General features: G+C 47.0%; 1 long non-coding RNA gene across 1 annotated transcript; it reads right to left on the reverse strand.

The window, feature by feature from the left end:
• Nucleotides 1-299: 299 nt before the first annotated feature.
• LOC105511359 lies at nucleotides 300-6,005 on the reverse strand. The gene is made up of 2 exons (XR_001001705.1): nucleotides 5,906-6,005; nucleotides 300-932 (listed from the first exon to the last, which is right to left on the reverse strand). It is a non-coding gene; the product is annotated as an uncharacterized LOC105511359 (long non-coding RNA).
• Between the last annotated feature and the right edge of the window lie 313 nt (nucleotides 6,006-6,318).

The following is a 6,318-nucleotide window of genomic DNA, read 5'->3' on the forward strand; positions in this document are numbered from 1 at the left end:
GTGGGGCCTCCTATGCAGCCGTCTCCCGCTTTCTCTGTGCGGGTGTTTCTGCAGCAAAGTGAATGAGGCTTCCTGTCGTGCCGCCACAATGAGCCGGGTGTCTACCTCCATTGTTAGCATCCAATCAAGCAATAAGAAATAGCTGATTGGGAACACTTCCTTCATCTGGAGAACTGTGGTCTGAGGCTTTTCTTTCAAAGGAGGGTGGGGTGGACGGCATTTTCCCTTTGGTGATGAACTCTTGTTCCAGAAAGTGTAAAACCCACTCATGTCAACACTGAAAAACCAAACCCAGTATGTCAAGATAGCATAGATAGTGATGCTATACTTCTTAGGGGAAACATTCATATTGCATGTGTCAACCTTGTAGAGCAAAGCTTTAGAGCTATTTGCTTATGAGCCCTGGAAATTAAAAGGGAGCAAAACTGGGAGACACTCTGTCCTCCTGTGGGAGAGTTTGGCCATTGTCACATCACCCAGTGGTATTTATTGAGGCCTGCATGTGTTCTGTTGCTTGCTCTGCAGAAGAAAAGGCACTGGGGTAATAGCAGTGGCACATGTACCCAGGGCCCGTGCTGGCTTTGATGGACGTCCACGTGGCGGGCAGCGTGTGTCACCAAGTGTCTTTGCTTCTTTCTCAACATTCCTTTTCTCCTGCCTGTTCAGGGTTCCTGTCTCTGAATAAAAGCCCCAAGAGGACCATGACTTTTTTTCCTACTGCTCAGTTCAGGTAATATACAAGGCCATAGTCATTTTTTATGGCCAACAGTCTTGATTCAGAAATTCGAATGTGCATGCCAAGATGTTCATCAAAATTCTGAACTTGACTCTACGGTAAATCTTCTACCCTTCCACAGTATGGGTCTGTGGGGAGGGGATGCGAGTTTTATCCTCTCTACTTTTCCCTGTTCACCTCCTTCCACACTCAGGAGCTGAGATAGAGAGGAAAGAAGGAGGAAGGCCTGAAGGTGTTGTAAGGCTTTCAAGGACTCTCGGAGGCTGCAAAATCCTCTTTTGTCCTCCTGAGCCTACACTTTCTGAGACCTCTTCAGCCCTTTGGTGCAATCCAGTGAACCAGACCCCAAAGGATTCCACCCAGCTCCCTGTCTCCTATAAATACTCGCCCCTCCTTCAGTGAACTCCAGGAGCGTGAGATGACCCGTCTACAACTGTACTCCGGCTCTGCTTCCCGAGTGCAACTGCAGGGGTGACCTTCAGCATCTGGGGTGGTGAGGAGTCCAGCCCTAGTTCACGGTCTCTGCATGGAAGGGGTACCCGGTCTCCTTCTCTCCCAGTTCCCAGGACCACAGGTAGAAGCCCCCTGCCCTCGAGCTCCTGCCACCTCACCTCCTGCTCCTGCCCAGCTCTGTGGCTCCGGCAGCCCTGTCAATCTGTGCAGACCCCACAGAACCTCGTTTCAGGGCCTTGGTGCTGACTCTTCCCTGTGCTGGAAAAGCATTTCCCTCAGTTGCCCGCGTGGCTAATCCTTTTCCTCCTATTTGTTCAGAAGTCACCCTTTTAGCAAGTCGTATTCCGGCCACCATATTTAACTTTCTCCTGTGCTGCCTCCAGTCCTGTACCCCTGAGTCTGCTCTATTTTTTTCTGTGATGCTTATCACTTTCCAACCGACTGTGCAATTCAACTGTTTATTATATGTATGCTGCTATTATATGTACCTGCTTCCATTAGTATCCAAGCTCGAGAGGGCAGGGGTGTTGGTCTGCACTGCTCACTGTTGGGTGCCAGGTGATCAGAGGGATGACTCAAAACGTCAATGCTTAATGAGGTTTTGCTGAGCCTGCAAATGAGGCAGCAATCTCTCAAAATCCTCCTTTCTCTCTCATAACTCTTTCTATGCGTGAAGTCCTGGATATAGCCTTTTAAAATTTACATATTGTGATTTGGCTTCTCTCTTTATGTGATTTCATATCTAATTCAGCTGTCTATTGGACTTTCCATTTAATAACCCTTTCAGTATTTTTCTTAGAAAATGGTGGAATTGTGTTACTACTTTTCATGATTTTCAGCATGTTTCATATTAAAAAATTAAAGTAGTCTTGGTGAGTTTATTTTCCCTGGGGCCTGGAAATGACAGAATTGACCAGGTGAGCCAAAGGGCCAGATAATGTGAAAGTCGCTGTCTGGTTGGACGGAATATTCATAGTGGGCGCCTCTCGTCCTCCTCCTCCGGCCTGAGATCTTGTGCCACCCACCTGCCCTGTGCACCTCTGCCATCATCACCACCACCCCTGTTGTCTGTGTTCAGAATGACCCGCCGTTCCCCACACACGCCGTGCACTTTAGTCTCTCCTCCTCCACACCTGCTGGGAAGCCTCCCGGGGAAGCTGCTCCTTTTGTAACCCTGTTGCTTTCTTTTCAGGACACAATTTTCTCACCGTCTCTTCCTGGATTCCTTTCTTCACTTCCACATGTTAGCTGTCACCCTCCTCTGGTCATCATCCTGCACCTGCCTGCATTACAGACTTTGTTACATTGCACACTGCACTGAACAATTCATATGTCTATATAAAGTAATTCTATCCTATATCTATCATCCATCTATCTATATCTATCTATCTATCTACCTATCTATCTATCTATCTATCTATCTATCTATCTATCTATCTATCATCATCTATCTGATCCCCTTTCTCTTTCTATCATCTATCTACCTAACTATGATCTGTCTATGTAATCTATGTATCTTCTTTCTTTCTTTATCTATATCTATCTTTCCATGTATTTTCTATCTATCATCCGTCTATCTATCATCTATATCTATCTATCTATCTATCTATCTATCTATCTATCTATCTATCTATCAATCAATCATCTATTTCTCTATCTAAAAGCTGGAAGGACCTGAGGGCAGTTTCTATGAATCTTTTTTTCTTCATATTTATAGTCCTAGGAACAACCACAGAGCCTGGAAAACACCCAAATGCCTTGAGGGTAGAGTCCATGACATATTTCCATTTGTGTATTTCCTGTACCTATCAAGGCACTCAATTATATTGAATGAAAAACTGAATGGATACAATTTATCTTCACAGACCAAGAATCCCCTGGCTCCTGTAAAAGTAAGCTGGTTCTACTGTTCCTTTCTGGGGCTCACTGTATCTAGCTCCATGCTTGCTGTTGTCCTGTGTGTGTGTTTGCTGTACCTGCTGTGTGTTTCCCATGTGTATTGTGTGTCTCCTGCCTGAGTTCCTTTCCGTCATTTTCACAATTGCATCCTTGCCAGCGCACAAGACCCAGACTCTGATCCCACCTCTCAGTGAACCGTGTGTCCACACGTACTTCACAGCCTCTCTGAGCTCTGCCTTTCTATTGTTAATGTTGAGAAAAATCGACGATGCCGTTAGTCCTTCCTGCAACCCTGAGAGCTCAGTACTGAGCAGAGTCTTGTGGTTGGTGAGGCGCTCTTGAGACTCTTGCCCACAACTTTTCTGCCCTTGAACTTGCTTCCGCCTTCTTGGCATGTGGCCAGGCCCTCCCAGCCTCACCCCCCACAGGGCAGAGGATCCCAGAGTGCTCGCTGTGAACCCACAGAGGCCCCTGCAGCCTGCACGCTTCCCACATCTGAGCAAAGCCAGGCTTCTGGCTGCCTTGTCCTTGCTAGATCAAGCTCAGAGATGCTCAGAGTCACACTGGGAGGGTCCCCTTCCATCACCAAGAATGAAAGGCACTGACTGGGCCTGTGGGTTACAACCAGCGTCCTCAGCAGCCTTGTCCTATGGGGCTGTGCTCCCCCCAGCTCACCTGGCATCCCTCTTTCCCACGTCTACAGCTGGCTCCTTGCCTGGCATGAAACACAACAAGGGGTACAGCTGAGCCTTTCACGGCAGTTTCTCTACAGCATTTTAAACTGCTCCTGACAAAGTCTTCTCCCTAGAAAGAAAGGCCATTCTTGCCCCTCTCCTTCTCTCCAAAGATTTGACCTCAAAGGATATTTTTGATGTCTCTGACACCAGCTACTTTATTTTTGCTATAACTACAGGGGCAAGGGGTGCCAAAGGGCACCAGTCATCATTTCTGTGCTTGAGAAGAAAAGGACAGATCATATTTATTTATGTGTCTCTATTTGTAACTCAAAGTAGAACGAAGAATGTGCTGAAAATGGTGGGTAAGGTATGTCGTGAGCAGCACAAGGCCAGGCATAGCCAAATCCACACATGTTTGTGTCTCTCCACAAGGTCAGACTTTACCAATGCTATTTCAATCATAAAATCCACGGGCTCTGTGGAGTTCCCGAAGAGGCAGCTGTCTAGGACCTCCATGCATTCAGGAGTCAGAGCCACCATGGCATGCAGGTTCAAGCCACTGCACAGGTCAGTCAATATTGCAAACCATGCATGATGGTATACTTAATCAATCTATAAATGTTATAGACAAGAGTTTTCACATCAAACAGAGTGACATTTAACACAAGAGAAGAGGGGATAGCAAATGAACAAATACAAGGAAAGTGGTGTGGACAAGGAGCACCTCTTGGGTGAATCCTGGTGGTCCTCAGCGTCTTGCAAGGGAGAGTCCTTCAGATGGGCACTTCCTTTGGTGCTGATCACGAGTGACAGTAAGATGTGTATGGAAGTGGCTGTGCTGAGCTGGTGAGGTCCTGCCCTTTGATAGCCCAGGAGTCCTCTGGTGAGGATGATAGTAAAGGGTCCCATCCCCATCTGGTTGGATGCCGTTGCTATTGATTAGGGGTACATCTGCTCCCTGCTGGCATGATGGCTTTTGAAGTATAAGACGGGGTCATTTTTTAAGACAGAGTCACTTATGCCAATGATGCTCTATGTAATGTACCCTCATGTGACTGGGGGACATTATGTTAACCTGTGTAGGGGGTGCTTCTACCAGTGACCTCAAAGATTAGAGATCTTCCAAAAAAGAAGGCCACGTCTTTATAAATCTCAGGGCACAGTATATTGTAAACTCACATATTTGCTGAATATTGGAGTTTTGAGAAAGGAAAGATCAGCTTTGATTTGGCTGGCTATTTCCACTCTCCTAGAAAAAGTAGAAAGAGTGTTTTATGGGCACCGAGGCGGTCAATTGAAACCCTGGTAGGGTTGCAGCAGACTGTGTAAAACCAACGCTCTGGCAGGAACTCTGCCGTTTAAAAAGCGGGGCAGAGGTTCCTGCTCATGGAGGCAGAGGCTCCTGCTCCCCTGCCTGGGCTGCGCTTCCCCTGCGGAGGGCTTGTTCCCGGCTCAGGCCTCAGCTATGAGGCGCCTACTATGCCCACACTGTCTACACTGGCTTTCCCTGGTTACTCACAATTTTTACACTCCTTTTATAAATTTCATCGCACTTGATGTAACCTGAGATGACTTAGCTTGTTCACTTTTTCTTGCTTATTGCTGCATTTGTGCATGGGAATGTAAGCTCCCAGTGGACCAGGCCCATGTCTCAGTCGCTGCTTACCCTGAGTCCCTGACACAGTGTGGGGCTGGATGAGGCCTTCCACACCTGTCACTACCTGAGCTGACGGGAATGTAGCCAAACCCCACTGGTGACCACAGTATGGAGGCCACAGCTGTCATGACAGAGGAGGCGGGTTTCCGGCACATGGCAGCTCGACAGTACCCACACAGTTGGCTCCCCGTTCTCTTATGTCACCCCACAATGTCAGGGGCCTTTTCAGCACCCACTTCTAGGGCACACAGGGCCTTCCTGGGGAACACTCAAGAGGATGCTTAGGTTTGGATGGAGATTTCTCTCTGAAGCCCCGACCCTCATTCTGAGATGGAAGGCACTCTCCAGCGGCGTTGCCTAAGTCTCCTAAGCAAGACGATGTTGTCAAATATGGCAATAACCCAGCAATTATTTCTAATGCTCCTGAAAACCATATACAGTAATCCCCAGTCCCACTTGCTCGCAGTGGATCTACAGGCTTACCTTTGGAGTCAGTGCTGCGGGAATTTGGTCTTAGAATTTGTTGACTGCATCATCCTACTTAGAAGACTCACTTATGATGTGAACGTGGGTTTTGCATCTCAGTTGCCTTTTCTGTAAAATTCACAGCATCTCAGGAAATCTTTGAAAATTACAAATCTGATCACATCCCTCCTTTTCTTAAAATGCTTCGATGGCATCCCATTTTCTTGAGGATAAAATGTAAACTCCTTAGGTAGTTAAGAAGGTCTTCTAACACCTCCCCTCACCTCCCCTCTTCTCACTTTCCTTATATAATGGGTTCTGACCACACTGACTTCTTTTCTGTTCATAGACAAGATTCATTATATCTTTGAGCTTTCGCACATGGCGATCTTCTGTCTGGAACTTCCCACCTTTTTTTTTTTTTTTTTTTT

This window comes from Colobus angolensis, unplaced genomic scaffold (assembly GCF_000951035.1).
Source record: "Colobus angolensis palliatus isolate OR3802 unplaced genomic scaffold, Cang.pa_1.0 Scaffold2, whole genome shotgun sequence".
In the NCBI taxonomy this organism is placed as follows: Eukaryota; Metazoa; Chordata; class Mammalia; order Primates; family Cercopithecidae; genus Colobus; species Colobus angolensis.